The 18,160-nt window shown below is 42.1% G+C and overlaps 2 long non-coding RNA genes across 2 annotated transcripts; both read left to right on the forward strand.

Moving 5' to 3' along the window:
• Positions 1-1,739: 1,739 nt before the first annotated feature.
• LOC120944860 lies at positions 1,740-7,048 on the forward strand. Its single transcript, XR_005750515.1, has 3 exons — positions 1,740-1,800; positions 1,900-2,044; positions 6,962-7,048. It is a non-coding gene; the product is annotated as an uncharacterized LOC120944860 (long non-coding RNA).
• Positions 7,049-11,462: 4,414 nt separating this feature from the next.
• LOC120944861 lies at positions 11,463-18,099 on the forward strand. Its single transcript, XR_005750516.1, has 3 exons — positions 11,463-11,607; positions 13,831-13,882; positions 18,035-18,099. It is a non-coding gene; the product is annotated as an uncharacterized LOC120944861 (long non-coding RNA).
• The last annotated feature ends 61 nt before the right edge of the window (positions 18,100-18,160 follow it).

Here is an 18,160-nt window from a genome sequence, read left to right on the forward strand (position 1 = left end):
GATGGGCCATACACACGGTAGGTTTGGACTGATGAAACTGAACCTCAGTCCGTTTTCATCAGTTTGGACTGATCGTGTGTACAAGGCCTAAGATTTCTCTTTTAAAGGGGTTGTGAAGTGTAACGGAACCCCAAATGGGACAGGGTTAAAGCCGTTTAGGATATTCCATTCCCGAACCCAAGGATATTCCATTCCCGAAACCAAGGATATTCCATTCCCGACCCCAAGACAGATATCGACACTCCACAATCCGGCGAACACAACCCATACAAATTCCCCCCCCCCCCCCCCATTAACGAGACACACAGCTCTGTTTGATGTTCAAAACAGGGAATGAATCTTTATTGCAAGCACATGGTAACACATTTCTCTTCAAAATGCATCCCTCCCACCCTTGGGAAACAGGGTGGGTTAAATTGTCCAATGACAATGGTGATACAGGTCAGGTGTGTTCAAACTTTTCCTTCAGTAAACAGTCTTAGCAGGGGGGTTAGGACCATACTGTGCCAGTCTTAGTTTAACAGCCCGATCAAAACTTTCCTCCTCGGGTGTCCTGTCTGTTATGATGGGCCTTTATTTTATTTTTTTTACCTACAGGTAAGCCTTATTATAGGCTTAACGGTTGGTAAAAGTTATAAAAATCACTGACAACTGCTTTAAGGCAATACACTGCATAAAAAAGGGGGCCTGGTACTTTAGTGTACAAAAACTGTCAACATTCATAAAATGTGTTGTAACCTTTCCACAGAATACAAAGCATTCTGTAATTGGATGAGCAAATGAACGTCATGATCTTCATCACATCCAACCACAGAATGCCTTGTATTCTGTGAAAAGAAAACAAGACATTTTATGAATGAGATGGAGTGTGAGCAACCTACATAGATACTATATTGAAAGTGGTGTTGTGCAGCAGTTTGCATATGGCAGTGTCAATTGTCTCAGGAACCCGCAGTGGATTTGCAGTGTTCCCACATAGCACCCATGTGAACCGGCCCTGACAGGGAATGTTCCCCTATTATAATATTTTTATCAAATGGATACATTAGCAGCAAATTTTAATTACATTTCAGAGAGCACAAAAATGTACTTGAAGTCAAGTTAGCTCAAAAAACTCCATCTCCTGTGAACATCTAGCTCTCTCTGAACTCCTACTTAGAAGAGTCAAGGCTCATGAAATTGATTAGAAAGAAGGAATCGGCCATGACCCTTCTAAGTAGAAAACTGTAGAGAGTAAGATGTTGAGTAGGAGATAAAACATTATATCACCTACATCGGGGGTCAGCAACCTGTAGATAGCAATCTACCAGTAGATCACAGACAGGTGACTGGAAGATCACAGTCTGGGCTTGCTGACCCGCCATTTCAGAGCATCAAATAGAGTGCAATGCAGAGGGACTACTTGTAAAGTTGGAGGTGTAGTAGGGAGCAAGAGCCACATAAGCCGATGCCTCCTCTGTAGCGCTGGCTCCTATCCCACGTGGAGTGATACCAACTGCACTCCACCTCTTATCCTGGCTATCGGTCTCCAGAGTGGTGCCAACAGCACGATAGAAGAGATCTTCAGGTCAGTGTGAAGCAATACACTGACTGGGCATAATAGTATAGGGCTGCTTTTACACTGATGTGTTGCGGTTTACACCTCTTTAGGGTTGCCTACCCCTGACCTACATAAAACCTATAGGGTTTATGTGATATGTTCCTGCATGAGACCCAGTAATATCTTTCTTCCTCTACAGGGTTAAATGTCCGGAGCAGTGCACAGCAGAAGCAGACTGGGGCACAAATGGATATACTGGTGTAAGTTGCAATCATAAAAACAAAAACATCAAAAATTATTTACCAAAACATCAGTCATAATATGTAATACAAATATGTTTCGTTATTTTTGAAAAACAGGTAACTCCAGTTTGCTTGGCAGCAATTCAGTCTGGTATTCTTCACAAAGGCTTTTTTATGATAGAAAAAAACATAGCTGAAGGAACCTTTATTATGAAGAAACCTATCGAAGAAATAGCTGAAAAGATGACAGAACAATCAGAAGGTGATATTTTCTAACACTACAGTGATATCAATGCTTTCCTATTCTTTCAAATAAAATTCACATGGCCATTCCCTGCCCCTATGGAATTGCCCTTTATATAGCCAGATGCAACAAGATGTTGTTGTTGTACTGACGCTGGTCCGATCTCTGCTGAGTCTCTATCGATCTCTATGAGAATGATATGTGACTGCTTGAGCTACAGGTGGAGCCTCTTTGGCCGCTTACACATGGTCGGTTCATCCGATGAAGCGGACTGATGGTCTGATGTGCCCAGGGCCGTCTTTAATATGGTTTGGGCCCAGGGCAAACATTTTTTTTGGGCCCCCCTCCAGCTTATTTTGGGCCTGGCTGGTTCACATGTATGTTTTGGCGGTCCTCATTTGTGCAGGTACAGCAGCCCATTGATTTGAACGGGCTGCCATGCCTTTGTTTCCTGCAGAAAAAAGGTGCATTCAGCATTTTAAAAATACAGTTGCCTTGAAATCCATTCTGCTTTTGCACCATGCTACTTACCTGCAGTTCTTGCACACACAAACGCACTGTGTTTTTAAAAGCGTGACCTAAACGTCTAAAAATGCAGCAAGTTTGACAGTGCGGGAACTGCAGATAAGTCACAGCAGACAGCAGAATGGACAGACAGTGCTGTATTTCAGTGCTTGATGGGCATAGGCGTGCCGTGTGCGCAGCCTATTACATGAGGCATGCGCTTTTCTTTGCAGGAAACGCAGGCATGGCGGCCCATTCAAATGAATGGGCTGCTGTGCCTGCGCAAATGTGGGCCGCCAAAACACATACATGTGAACCAGCCAGGCCCAAAATAAGCCCATCAAGCCGTTAAATACAGACAGTAATGTCATGTACTCTGAGGCTTTACTCAGCCTGGACTGCAGGTCTGGTCTGTGATTTAAAGAGTTCCTCTATTTTACACATGGCATGGCATGGGGTCCCATGGTGCTAAAGCAGAATGGACAGACGGTGCTGTGACTCCCATGCCATACCATGTGTAAAATAGAGGAACTTTTTAAAACACTGACCAGACCTGCAGTGAATCATCAAATATTATAAAGACTTTGGGCACACTCTACAGAAAACTTCTATTTACAATATAGATTAGCAAACAGTGACATACCTTGAGGAGCAGGACATGAAGAAGTCAGCCTCGGGAAGAGCAAACTGGGGATGTTATAAAATCACATTCTAATTCACTTTTATATGCAAGCAGCACCCAGTGGCAGGAAGGGAGAAGGGGTGCTGAAAGGCAGAAAGGGAAGCCAGGGGTGCTGTACATTTTAAAACACTGGGAAGGGAAGCAGTACTGTCACTGGCTGCGCGCCGCTGATGATTTTCAGCCTGATTTGTGGGCAGCACAGGGGCTTAACGGGAGGCAGGGCCGCCATCAGGAATTATGGGGCCACTTACACAGCTTCAGGAGCTTCCTGGAGCAGAGAACCGGAATGGGGGGTGCTGCCGCCTGAAATTGAGAAGCAGGGGGGGGGCCCTTTACAAAAAAAGAAAGAAATAAAGAAAAATATATATAAAAAAGGGGTGTAGCCATCCGGGGCCCTGGGGACCTCTGGGCCCTTTAATAAAAAGAAAAAAAGAAATAAAAAATATATATAAAAAATATATTTTAAAAAGGGGGTGGCCATCTGGGGCCCTGGGGACCTCTGGGCCCTTAAATAAAAAAAAAATATAAACAAAAATAAAAAAATAAACATTTATAAAAAAGATAAAGGGTGTTTGCCACATGGGGACCTCTGAGCCCTTTAATAAATATATATATATATATATATATATATATATATATATATAAAGAAAAAAAAGAAATAAAATATATAAAAAAAATGTTTTTTATAAAAAAAAAAAAAGGGGGGTTGCCATCCAGGGCCCTGGGGACCTCTGGGTCCTATAATAATAATAATAAACATTTTTATATATATATAAATATTATAATTATAATTATATATATATAAATAAAAAGATTTTTTTTTTATAAAAAAAGGGGGGTTGTCATCCGGGGCCCTGGGGAACTATGGGTCCCTGGGGACCCCCAGACCTCTAAAAAAAAATTGGCCCTTTAATAAAAAATTAAAAAATATATATTAAAAAATTGTCCCTTTAATAAAAATATATAATTTTTTTTTATTATTTAAAAAAAAATAAAAAAAGGGGGGGGGTTGCCATCTGGGGCCCTAGGGTCCTCCGGGCCCCTGGGGGCCTCCGGACCCCTAAAAAAAAAAAAAAAAAAAAAAATTTTATTTTTTTTTTCAAAGGGGGTTGCTTTGGGCCCCCAACAGTGACAGGGCCCAGGGCACCTGCCCCATTTGCCCTGCGGTAAAGACGGCCCTGGATGTGCCTACACACCATCAGTTAAAAAACAGATCGAGTCCAACGCGGTGACGTAAAACACAACGACGTGCAGAGAAAAACGAAGTTCAATGCTTCCAAGCGTGCGTCGACTTGATTCTGATCATGCGCAGGTTTTTAACCGATGCTTTTGCATACTAACCATCGGTTTTGACCTATCGGTTAGGCATCCATCGGTTCAATTTTAAAGCAAGTTCTAAAATTTTTGACCGAAGGATAACTGACCGATGGGGCCCACACACGATCGGTTTGGACCGATGAAAAGGTCCTTCAGTCCATTTTCATCGGTTTGGACCGACTGTGTGTACGCGGCCTAAGTGATCATATCACTGACGATTTCAACAAATCACCAGCAATAGGATGGTGAGCAGCTAGGTTGTCCATCTCATCCAACATCAGTGCCTGACCTCACAAATGTTCTGGAAGAATGGTCAAACATTCCCATAGACACTCTGAAGCTCAACACAATATTGAACCCTATGGACTAAGACTGGGATGCCATTAAAGTTCATGTGCGTGTAAAGGCAGGTGTTCCAATACTTTTGACAATATAGTGTATCTTAAATTCCAACTGATGCCACAGAAATAATTTTGTACTAGCAGCCTCTTTTTCATAGTCTGACCTTTAATTTACAGTTACAGCAGTTACATATGATGCGCCTAAATGATATTGTGATGAATGAGACAGTCCTATAAGCAGCAGAGTTTGACTTGGTGTACTCTGTAACCTAACAAGCCAAGTCAGACATGCTCCCTCTTTTCCTCTTTCGTGTTCTATGTGAGGATACTTTTGATGAGGGGCATAGCTGGTACATATCTATGATAGCACTGAGCACTAGAATTGGAGGGTAGAAAGCATTCACTCACTGAAAGATATTTGTAATAAAAAAGTAGGTAAAACTCAAAACAGCAGGGGTACAAGACTTTAAAGAGAAATAAGGTATGAGAATAGAATTGAGATTTACCCATGTACGTTTATGTTCTCCCGGGCAGTTCCCCATACCAGGAGGAAGTCAATTAAAGGGTAAGTTCACTTTCTTGTTAAAAAAAAAGGGTAAGTTCACCTTTGTACACTTTTTTTTCTAAATTCCAGCTACCCTATGCACCAATATAGCATTTGTGTACTTATTTTGCAAAAATATCAAAGCTTGCCATTAAATATACAGTCACTTACTTTTCTTGTCCTAATCCATGTTTCCAGATGTTTCCATTAGTAATGTTTTTCTTCCTGATCAGACTTTAGGCCATAACACAGGAAGGAGTTGACCAGCTGACCTAAGTAGCACACCCTGCATCATCTACCCACCCATTCCCAGGTGCATGTTTCTTAAATGAAATGTGATCAATCAGTGAAAACCCTTCTCACTATATACACCATCAGATTGCATAGTGTAGGTATGGAAATGGGACAGAACTACACGAATGGAAGAAAGAGTTAAGAGGTCAAATGTACAGTATGTAATGTACAAATATAATGTATGTAATTGTAATGAAATGATTTGTATGGTTTTTGGAGAAAGCTGATAAATGTGAAATGTGAAAGATATATTTTAAAATGAAAGAGAAAAAATGTAATAAAGAGATTTATAAAAAAAAAGATTGCATAGTGTAGGGCCATCTTTATACAAGACTCAGCTGTCAAGCCTCGTTCACAACTCTGCATAGCGGGAACTCGCATAGTGGGAGCGCACATTTTGTGTCTCATTTTTCCTGTGACACGCATAGGGCAACCAGTTGATTTCAATTGGCTGCACTACATGCGGTTAATGGTACATTTTGGCGTTTTGTGGGTTGCGTGATTTTTACTGTGCGTCATTTTCCCCTCATTTTTTTTCACATGGCAATATGTGTATCTGCTTCTGTGTTTGGTGTGCCATTAACAATTAAAGCGCAACTAGTAATTTTAGGTGTATAAATATGGCCATACACTACACAATCTGATTGTATATTGTGTATTTATTAAGAAGGGTGATCACTGATTAATTGCAATTCATTTAAAAAAACATGCACCTGGCAATGGGAGGGTGGATGATTCAGGGTGTGTGCTAATGAGGTCAGCTGGTCAACTCCTTCCTGTGTCATGATGACCTACAGTCTGTAAGGAAGAAGACATTACTCATGGAAATGTCTGGTAACGTGGATTAGGACAAGAAAAGTAAGTGACTGTAGATTTAATGGAAAGCTTTGTTTTTTTTGCATAAAATAAGTACATGAATGCTATATTGGTGCATAGGGGAGCTGGAATTTAGCGGAAAATAAAAAATAAAGTGTACAAAGGTGAACTTACACTTTAAAGCCCTTGGAGGAAGGCTGCAGAATGCTGTGGAGGGACATGGAGGCCTGATCTACAATCACTCTGAATGTGGTCTTTCATTACCGGGCTTTGGGTTCAAGGCAAATAGCCAGATGTTCTCCTTGTTCATGTATGATTTTATTATTATTTTTTTCCCACAAAAGATTTTATTTTAAGTTGGTATGACTATGTATAGCATATTTTATCCTTAGGTATACATTTCTGTGCTTAATCAGTTTACTGTTCCACTCTTCCAGTTGAAGCTGACTGCACCACAACAGTAAATCAGATTCCCGAAGGAACTATAAAGTACGTAGACTTTACATAGGAAATAAATGTTTTTATACATCTCTATCACTATATTGATTGAAGCATTTATGTTGTATGAATGTAAATAAATTCATGAGGAGGCTGGAGGGTTTATTTTTCCCAAACTGCGCATACAGTAAATAACTCAAAATCCCTATTAAATAGCTTTGGAGGGAATTGTTAAGGTAAATATGTAACCCAAAATCTATCGAGGCTGCCATTGCTAATCTTCTTCTAAAAATTTTGGATGCCTGACTGTCATTCTGATTCTTTGACATTTAACAGTGCCTGAGTCGCTAAGCCTGTTCTTGTCTGTAGTTCAGAGGGAAAAAACAAAAATTCTTGTCTGTGCAATTGTTCCACATCCGTTAATCAGAGTAATGAAGACAGTGGGTCAGCATTTAGCCAAGCAACTAACATTTTCAGATAGAGAGGGTGGTAGCCTCCATGACACATTTGTTTGAGTGATTCCAAGCTCTTCTATGATGTTTACACCAAAAGTAACAAGTCAAACGTCAAGCATTCCTTGCAATAGGAGCTACATTTTTGGTGATATAGACTCTAAAGCCTGCCATAGATGTTCTTTCCTACAACCCAAGAAAATCGCTCAATTCCCCTATGAACACAGTCAGTGTTGAGGGGGAAATCCCTCCCATGGGGCTACTGTGTTCTTCCAGTAAGGTAGGGTTTCCTGCTAGTGGCTATAGCTGCTGACAATAATAAAAAATTCGACAGGTTGGTTGTACCCAAGTTGATTGATTGAAAACTTGAGTACAATGAGCCTGCCCATGTATCGTTCCAATCTCGGCCGATCTCTGCTGAACCGGCCGAGATTTTAACCACTTATGGCTGGCTTAAGGCTCCTTCCCTTCTGAGGGGTATGTACCTGAATGTGAAAGATCCTCATCTAAATAATCTCATAGAACATCTCCACAAACATGGAGACAAGTAACCAAAAAATAAAATAGAATATTTCTAGTTGCCAATCACTGTCGCTATCAGAGAAAGGGAATTAAGCCATATGACCTTCTATATTCAGGAGTACTGGGTACTTATTTTCATTATCTGCAGCAAATGGAGTAGCACAGGGTGAAGGATCAGTGAGTATATGATAGAGAGAGAGGCCAAACATTAAATTGATAATGCTCACAAAGTACAGGGAGCACAGTATATTTTAGGGTTAAATATTAATTTGAAATAAAGTGGTAAAAGTTAGATTAGCAGGTTAAATGTAGGCCTGGACAAAATAAAGAAAAATATATTCAGTACATTTGTAGCATTACCCCTTATAGGTGTAGCACTACCCCCGAAGGAGCTGCTGGTTTAGATTTGGGCTTGCCGTTACCTTTACTGTTCCTTGTACTCGTCTCAGGGGTTCTCTTTAAAGAGGCAGTTAAAGAAAGAAATGTCTGCGCCAAACACCCAGTCTCTTTTTCTCCCTCCTGCAGAGAGGGTTTTTTATTAAAGTAATTTCAGAAAAGAGGGATGAAGGTTTAGGGGAGATTCAGGCATCTTACTTGCGAATCACGGATATTCTCCTAGGTCCAGAGGACCAACTGTCGCCACGCTGGACTCAGCGACCACCGGATAGGCCCACTCTCACTGGCCTAGCAGCCGGTGCGAAGCTCGATCAAATATAGTCTCTGCCACAGACTTGGTGAAAGTAGAATTGGTTCAACAGTCTCTGCCACAGACTTGTGTAACTACGAACTGGGTTAACTTCTGAAGAAAAGAGCACAGCTCCGGATGCATCCTCCAATTGAGTCCTCAATTGCTCGGTCCCTTTCAGCAGGCAAGGCGACACAGGACCATCCCTGGATCAGTAGGCCCCTGCAGCTCCTGGGCCTACATCTCAGTAATGGAGCCTCAGGCCAATGTAGCCCCGAGGCGGGAACCGCCAATACATCCCTGAGGCCAGGAGGGCCCTCAGGTCCTGGATCAACGAAAACCGACCCCACAAAATGGTGTCTGCACATTGAGTACCCTCTCCCAGAATGCACAGTTGGTTGACCACGCCCCCTGAGCCACTTCTGAAAGAGGGATTATCCAATACATTCAACCTGTTGCATTTTCAACCTCGACCAGTGGTGACAGTGACACCTACTGTCAAGTGTAAAAACGTGTAACCCAGCTGAACTGAAACAGAACCATAATTTAAATACAATCTGTCTGAGCCAAACTATTGCTCTGACAACTATGATTTTAACATATAGCACCCACTCATTGGGAGCAGGGTGCTACATAGGGTTAGTGTGTAGGATAACCCCCAAGGAGCTTAGCAGGCATACATCTTGGAATGCCCATGTTTACTTACTCTCTTGGAACGCTTGAGAACATCCACTAACAGGGCAGGATCATTAGGGTATAGTGGGGTGCTAAAACTGGCCACCAATCCCTTTAATATTTTTAATAATTGTATTGGTGATAGCTTCTTGGGAGAGAGTGTTATAGAACAGGAAATCAAACAAGTAGCAGCAGTAGATCTTGCAAACATAAAGATAGCATGGTGAATCTTAATTTCCAAGTCCAAATTTAGTTTTTTTCTATGTCTGTCACTCTAGTTCAGCTGGTAATCTAGTGCTGTATGAGACAGTAGGCAATGGAACACTTCTACATGAATTTGATATGTTTCCGCATTAGACCCCAGTAGCACTACGCCAACAGGATCCACTTTGTTGATTGGGTTCTCTGTTTTTCAATCTCGACTCTGTGAAAAACTTGAACCCCACTCGCACACAGGGTTTAGCAGACGGACACTGCACTGCTACTGGGAGCACAAATATAGTTACCCTGCACACAACTAAGGTTCAGTATCAAAAACCCAATATATTGTCACGGGTTGCAGTAAATAACAGTATGCACATAAATGAGTAATTGATTATGTCAATTATAGATCACTGGACAATATGTTCACTAGGCTATAGCAACATAGAATGGAGTTCTACAAGCTAAATTAGAGTAAATCTTCTAATCTACATGTAGCACCCGCTACCATAGGTAGGTGCTAGAGGTGAGGATTTTTGATGTGGTAGCTGCCAGGCAGGTAAATTTAGGCAGGTCAATGCTTTAGGCTAGGCCTGCTTGTTTTGATCAGGGGGCAGGGAGTGGTTAGTGTAGCAGTGGATTTAACAACCTGTGCTTCAGTTCTTGGGCCCCTTTCCTGCTTCCAGGGAGAATATTCTGGAAGAGGGGCAGGGCTGGGAATTGGAGTGACAGGGAGCTCATGTGAGGAGCCCTCACCAATCCCCAATTGGAATTGTCAGGCCTCCTTCATAAGCCCATCGGACGGAGTTGTCGGCTGGGAGAAGTGAAGAATGGAGATTGCAAGCAGGAGGCGGAGGACCTCGGGAGCTGGGAGGGAGCCTCATCCTTACACGGTCATGGAGGAGGTGTCCTGGAACAGAGGAGCCGGAGAAACAAAACAAAGCAAAATTACTGTTCATTGTCTCTGAGAGTGATATATGGAGGTCTGGCCTCAGGGTGATATGGTGGATGTTAGTAACTAGTAGCAACCTTCTGCCAAATACAAAATCAGCAATAAGTAATGGCATTAGAAAACAGTAACAACAATGATAAACAATACTATGATAACTCCTCTGTAAACAGAAGGCTATATCCACTTTAGAGCGCACTCTAAATGAATGGCAGCATTACAATTTAAGACACCCTAAAGAGGTACCTCTTACTTCTGACAATAGGTATAGTTGTTGTTGAAGCAACTATCTGAGTGAAAAGTCATTAGCCCTAGTTCTTCACCCAGCTAGCGTTGGGACCCAGTCTTTGTGGTGGTGCGTATGAGTATAGGTCCAGTAAAGTCTGCATGCAGTAAATAATGCTGCTAGTTAGATGGTCAGTCCATATGTCCTCAGTCTCTTCTAGCAGCAAGGCTTGAGGCAGGTTGATGTGCACACAGAAACAATAATGTGCATACCTCAGTGTCCTTGCAGCAAAGAGAAAGTTCCTCAGTGTTCAGCCTGAGAAAATACAACTCTCTCTCCCCTTATACCCTTTTTACATTGGGAATTGTGGTCTAATGGTCCATAGACTGTCATAGTAAACGTTCTTTCCTGAATTTCATCTCCCGTGATTCAATGCTGCCAACCATCAAGCCTCCTGAGTGCCTTCTGCTTGTGAGCTACCCCTGGTGGATAGAGACAGGGTAGTGTTAACCCATTCAGCTGAAGTCCATTAGGGGCACAGTGTCCTAAATCTCTCTCTCTGTCTCTAGCCAAACACTTGGATTCACCAGTATTTTGTTTTCTTCTTCTGCAGGGTGACATGTCCAGAACATTGCAGCATTGAAAATGTGAAATCCCTGGATGCAGATGGATATACTGGTGTAAGTTGCAGATCATAGTACAGTATAAGGAAAGTAGACTGTATAGTAAAATATCTGTCAAAAGGCAATTTTAATATTATGCTGTACTTATTTTTTAAAACCAGGACACTCCAGCATGCTTGGCAGCAATTCATTCTGGCCTTCTTAAGAATGGAGTTCAATCATTTATAATGGAAAAAAACACAGCTGAAAGAAAATTTGTTATGAGGACAGCTATTGAAGAAATACCTGAAAATAAGACAGAAGTATCAGAAGGTGATATTTTATAACACTACAGGGGTATCAAAGTGTTCATTTTCTTTCAAACTAAATTCACATGGGCCATTCTCTGCTGTCTTTCTCTATGGAATCATTCTCTTCATACCCCATGACGAGAGAGTGATATCTGGCTGCATCAGCTACAGAGAGAGCCATTCCATATGGACCAATGGGCAGCCTCTTAGCAATCCTGCTGCTGAGAAATCACCAGCGGCAGTATCGCTAATGGGAGAGTCGTCTGTCTGACAACTCCCCTATGGAATAGTAAATTTGAGAGGTTTCTTCAGTTTAATAAGAGTATGTTGCAACTACCTTAGTAGCAATAGGTCCCGATGACAGCTAATGCCACAGAAAGACTTTTTTTTTTTTTTTTTTTAATAACAAACATGTCATACTTACCTCCACTGTGCAGTTTGTTTTGCACAGAGTGGCCCCGATCCTCATCTTCTGCGGTCCCTCGGCGGCTGTCTCGGCTCCTCCCTGCAAGAGCTAACCCCCTCTGGGAAGCGCTCTCCCAAGGGGGTTAGCTTGCGAACGCGCTCCTGTGTGATACAGTTGGTGGCCATAGCCACTGAGTGTATCACTCGGCCCCGCCCCCGGCGCGAAGCATCATTGATTTGATTGACAGCAGCGGGAGCCAATGGCTGCGCTGCTATCAATCATTCAATGAATAGCCCACAAGAGTTGGGGGAAAGCATTGCGGCCACGGAGATTGTGGGCTCAGGTAAGTAAAACAGCGGCTCGGGGGGGGGGGGGGCGGAGACTGCAAGGTGTTTTTTTACCTTAATGCATAGGATGCATTAAGGTGAAAAAACACAAAGCTTTACAACCCCTTTAAGACTCCTTCCCTTCTGAGGGGTGGATAGCCAAATGTGAAAGATCATTATCTAAATAATCTTATCGAACAGCTAAACAAACATTGAAACAAGCAACCAAAGAAAGAAAATATATCCAATTGCCAATTACAATCACCGTCACATGGAAGGAAGGATGGGGAGTCACATGACCTCCTATATCCTGGATTATTGGGTATTTCTTTTTACCCTTGGCGGAACCAGAGTGGCACAGAGGTAGAGGGTAAGTGAGTATATGCTGGATAGAGGCCAAATATTAAAGTGAATTTGTTCACAAAGGTCAGGGGCACAGTATATGGTAACGTTAAATGGTAATTTTAAATAATGTGGCAAAGTTTGGCCTTTAACGGCCTCTTTTTCGTAGTCTTACCTCTAATTTCAACTTACAGCAGTTACACGATGTGTCTAAATGAGATTGTGCTGTCCTATAGGCAGCAGAGTTTGACCTGATGCATTCTGTAAGCTTATGCCGTGTACACACGATCGGTTTATCCGATGAAAACAGTCCGATTAACTTTTTTCATCGGACAAACCGATCGGTGTAAAAGAATAGAACATTTTTCCGATGGATAAAAAAACAAATAGGAAATTCTGATCGTCTGTGTGGAACTCCATCGGAAAGAATTCTACGCATGCTCAGAATCAAGTCGACGCATGCTCGGAAGCATTGAACTTTTTTGCTCGTCGTAGTGTTTTACGTCACCGCGTTTTGGCACGGTCGGAATTTAGTCTGATAGTGTGTATGCAAGACTGATGAAAGTCAGCTTCTTTGGATTTCCGACGAAAAAATCCATCGGATTTTATTCTATCAGAAATCTGATCGTGTATACACGGCCTAAGAAGTCTTATCAGACATGTCGCCTCTTTTCCTCTTTTGTGTTTTATGCAAGGGCACTTGTGATGAGACGTATGGATGGTACTCATCTCTGCTTTCACCCAGCTCTGGAAATGGAGGGTAGAAAGCATTCTCTCATTGAAAGAAATTTGAACTTTAAGAAATTTCCATTAAAAAGTAAGCAGAAATTACAGCACTGGGGGTACAGAGCTTTAAAGAGAAAAAAGATATGAGACAAGAATTGAGAACTTGTCTTCACCCCACCCATGTACGTTTATGTCCTCCCAGACAGTTCCCTGTGCCAGCAGGCAAACAATTAAAGCACCAGAGTGCTGTGGGAGGACCTAGAGACTTGATCTATAGCCATTCTGAGTGTGGTCTTTCACTTCTAGGCCTTGGGTTCAGAGCAAACAGTCATATGTTCTCCCCATATATGTGCAATTTTATTCTAGGTCATTATGATTATGTATAGCATATTTTCCCCTATGTATACACTTTTGTTTGTAATTGATTTATTATTTCTCTCCCCAGTTGAAGTTGACTGCACTACAAAAGTAAATCAGATTCCCGATGGAATTGTGAAGTACGTAAGACAGTCCTCATTTCTTTCACTATATTGATAGAAGCATGTAAAATGAATGTATATACAGTAAAACCCTTGAATTTAGAGCAACTTGGTTTGAGAACCGTTTGAAAGACGAGCAACATTTTTAAACACATTTACATACTTATATGTACAAGCAATGTCTTGATATACAAGTAGAGTCATGTCACAAGTGAGTATACAAGAGAAGAGAGGCGCCTCTAATGGGCCGTACACACGACCGAACATGTCTGCTGAAACTGGTCCGCGGACCAGTTTCAGCAGACATGTTCGGTCGTGTGTAGGCCCGAGCGGACAGGATTCCAGCATACATTTGCCCGCCGGGCCTTTTTTCAGCGGGCAAATATTTCTGGACTTGTTTTAAAACAGCCCGCTGGAATCCTGTCCGCTCGGACATGTTCGGTCGTCTGTACAGACCTACCGTACATGTCCGAGCGCCCGCCATCCCTCGCATGCGTCTAATGACTTTGACGCATGCGTGGAAGCCTTGAACTGGCAGGGCCGCCCACATCGCCGCGTCATCGTCGCCGCAACGGCGCAGGCACGCCCCGCATATTGTTTACGCGCGGATTTCTGTATGATGGTGAGTACAGCCACCATACAGAAATCCCCGGGCAGACATGTACGGTGAAAACGGTGAGGTGGACCGGTTTCATCGTACATGTTTGCTCGCCTGTACAAGGCATTAGTGTAGCAATACTTATGAAGGTACAACATTTAGCAACTCACATAGTTGATGATTAAAACAGGCACATCTAAGTATGCGGGCATCTGGTGTAAAGCTGTCCACATAGACCGTCCTCTGCACCACCATCAATGTCATCCCTTCCATGCTGCGCTCCACGAGCGCTTCAAGCCTCGCTTTCAGATCTCTCTACTGCAAGGTAGACTTCCCAGTCATAATTGCATACTGACAGTGGTAGTAGCCGGCGGTACGGAGGATGGTCTATGTGGACAGCTTTATCCCGGATGCCTGCATACTTAGATGTGCCTGTTTTAGTCATCAACCATGTGAGTTGCTAAATTTTGTACCTTCATTAAATGTAACCAAATTGCTACACTTAGAGCTGCCTCTCTTCTTTAAACTCTGTAGTTCCTGCTGGATTTTGCTTCCAATCCCCTTGTGGAGGCTTCTATTTGTGGATGGCCATTGTATGGTTACACAATCTATCACATTGCTATAATCATTTTATATGGACTCTAAGCTGAAGGACTTATGAATTAATGGTTGTGGAATGAATCATCTGAGGGTCCATTATTTCTTATGGGGAAATTCCCTTTGATATCAGAGTGCTTTGGATTACAAGCATGTTTCCGGAATGAATAAAGCTTGCAATTCAAGGTTTTACTCTACTGTGATATTTGTCCGATTGAGTCCGCATCACTAGCCAGCCATTCTTCAGCATGAAACAAACAAAAACAGTCCAAAAATTTATGATACAAGAACAACGTTTCAGCTCACCGCCAGCATAAACCTGTCCTACCACATGATTTAAAGGAGAAGTACAGGAATTGGGGTTTTTGCAGAACCATATTAACCTTGGTGGCTGCATCTGTCCTCTGCCGTCTTTAACACTAAGCAGAGAGCCGGTGACTATCAGTTACCGCTCTCTGCTCTGCCAACCCCCCGCCGCACACTCACTGGAGCACTGGGCTGTGGAGGGGGCAGTAGCGGCCGGCTCAGGATCTCTGCAGCCTGCGGAGAGGCTGAGCCAGGTGCCGATCCAGGCATGTGGGCGAATCCCAACCATATGGTCGCGATCTTACCTAAGCCTGGACCGGATCTCTGACATCAGCCAACGGCAGGCATCAGCCAGCTGTATGCTGAAAATGGGTCACAGGAGTACAGATCGGACTGCACTCCAGTGATCTACAGGAAAAGTACAGCAAAATGAGCTTTGGCTGTACTTCTCCTTTAAAGTGCATGCCTGCTTTACTGGTCCAGAGAAAAGGTCACCACAGGAGCATTTTATTAGATAAACAGCACAGAACTCTTTCTCAAAATTTGTTTCTGATTTGATGAAAAAACATGTCTATAGATGAGGGAGAAAAGACAGAAATCTTTGATTCTGCAAGTGGTCCACAACAGTTAATCAGAGTAAAGCCTGGTACACAGGATTGGATTGTCCGAAGGTCGTTGGCCATGAACTTGTCTTGCATACACATGGCAAAGAATTGTTGGCCAACAAACATGAAACGTTGTGGTTTTTCAGCTGTTTAGTGCCAACCTTTGGGCAACCTCTGCTAATGTTGTGTTATGGTTAGCATTTCTTCTGAGCATGCCTGTTTGTACTTTGGATTGGTCCAAAGGACTTCTGTATACATGATCGGAAAATACAACAACACACATTTGTTGTCAGAAAATGTTAAAGCATACTATCCAACATTTGTTGGAGGAAAACCTGACAACAATTGTCCGATGGAGCATACAGTACAAACGGTCGGATTTTCTGACAACAGCCTGCCATCACACAATTCCCGTCTGAAAATCCGATTGTGTGTACGAGGCTTAACAAAGCCAGTGGATCAGTTGAATAGCTAAGCACCAACAGTTTCACATGGAGAGTATTGTTTCTATGGCTCCTGACTTTTCCGAAATGTCTACATTAAGATCAACAACTCAAATGTAAGACATCCCTTTTAATAGGTACTGCATTTTTGGTGATATACTCTCTAAAGCAGGGATTGTCAAACTACGACCCTCCATCTGTTGCAGGACTATACATCGTATGAGGCATTGTAAAAATCTGACATTCACAGACATGACTAGGCATGATGGGAATTGTACTTGGGAGCAGGGTGCTACAGGTGAATTTGTTCACAAATGTGAGGGGCACAGTATATGGTAACGTTAAATGGTGATTTCAAATAATGTGGCAAAAGTTAGGCTAGCAGGTGTAGTCTGGACAAAAGTAAAGAAAAACATATTTAGTACATTTGTAGCATTAGTCCTCAAAGGGTCAGTGTAGGACAGTGGTCATCAACCCTGTCCTCAGGACCCACTAACAGGCCAGGTTTTATGTATTACCTTGGGGAGATGCAGACTAGAATACTACAATCACTGAGCAGCAAATGATATAACCTGTGATGTATTTAAGTTACCTTACAAACCTGGCCTGTTAGTGGGCCCTGAGGACAGAGTTGATGACCACTGGTGTAGGATAACCCCCAAACAGCTTAGCAGGATTACATCTCCAAATGTACATGTCTACTTACTTTTCTTGAACTCCTGAGTTCTGAGAGCATCCACTATCGGAGCTGGATCATTAGAGTATAGGTGGGTTAATAAATTGGGCACCGATCTTTTAAATGTTTTTTACCGATCATTTTTTGGGAGAGAGGGTTATTGAACTGTATATCAAAAAAGCAGACCTTGCATCCATAAAGATAGCAGGGTGAATCTCCGTTTCCAAGTCCTAATTTTAGTAATGTTTTTGTCTGTTGTCAATCTGGTTCAGGTAGTAACTTAGTGCTGCATTAGCAGCCACAATTCTGGCAGTTGGCAATAGACATGTGCAATCGTTTTACAAATGCATTTTCATCCGAATTTGGTGTATTTTCGTTATTGTTTTAACCAATGATAACGAGTCCGAAAAACGAAAGATCCGACATAAACAAATGCTTTATTTTCATTTTCGTTGCAACAACATTTCGATATAGATAGGAGATTTGACATGACACTGACAATAGCGATCTGTGTCTATCGAACCTGTGGTCGAATGTGCCTAACCTTAGCTCTATTAGTCCAAGATTATTCTACATATAGAGAAAAGATTTGACATTATAGAGACAATAGCAAAAAAGGTAGAATGTGTCTAACTTAACTCTACTAGTCCAAGATTATTTGACATGGAGAGAAAAGATTCGACATGAAGATTTGACAAAGAAGTCGCCGCGAGTGGACATTTATGTTGGTTGACTAGTAATAATAAATAATAAATATAATTATTACTAATCATACAATATTAGAATTCTACTATAGCTTGTAGGTGGAACATTCAAAACGAAATTCTGAAATTAAATATTTCAGTGTGCACATGTCTAGTTGGCAATGGAGCTCTCCTACTTGAACACTATAGGGTGATAATGTTCTTGCATGAGACCCCAGTATTATATTTTCCTCTTTTACAGGGTGACATGTCCAGAGCAGTGCAACATGGATGAAAAATTGCTGGGCACAGATGGATATACTGGTGTAAGTTGTGGATGATTTATAGTGAAAAGGAAGCATTTAGGGAAACATCAGCCAAAAAAGGC

The sequence above is a fragment of the Rana temporaria genome, chromosome 7 (assembly GCF_905171775.1).
Source record: "Rana temporaria chromosome 7, aRanTem1.1, whole genome shotgun sequence".
NCBI lineage: Eukaryota > Metazoa > Chordata > Amphibia > Anura > Ranidae > Rana > Rana temporaria.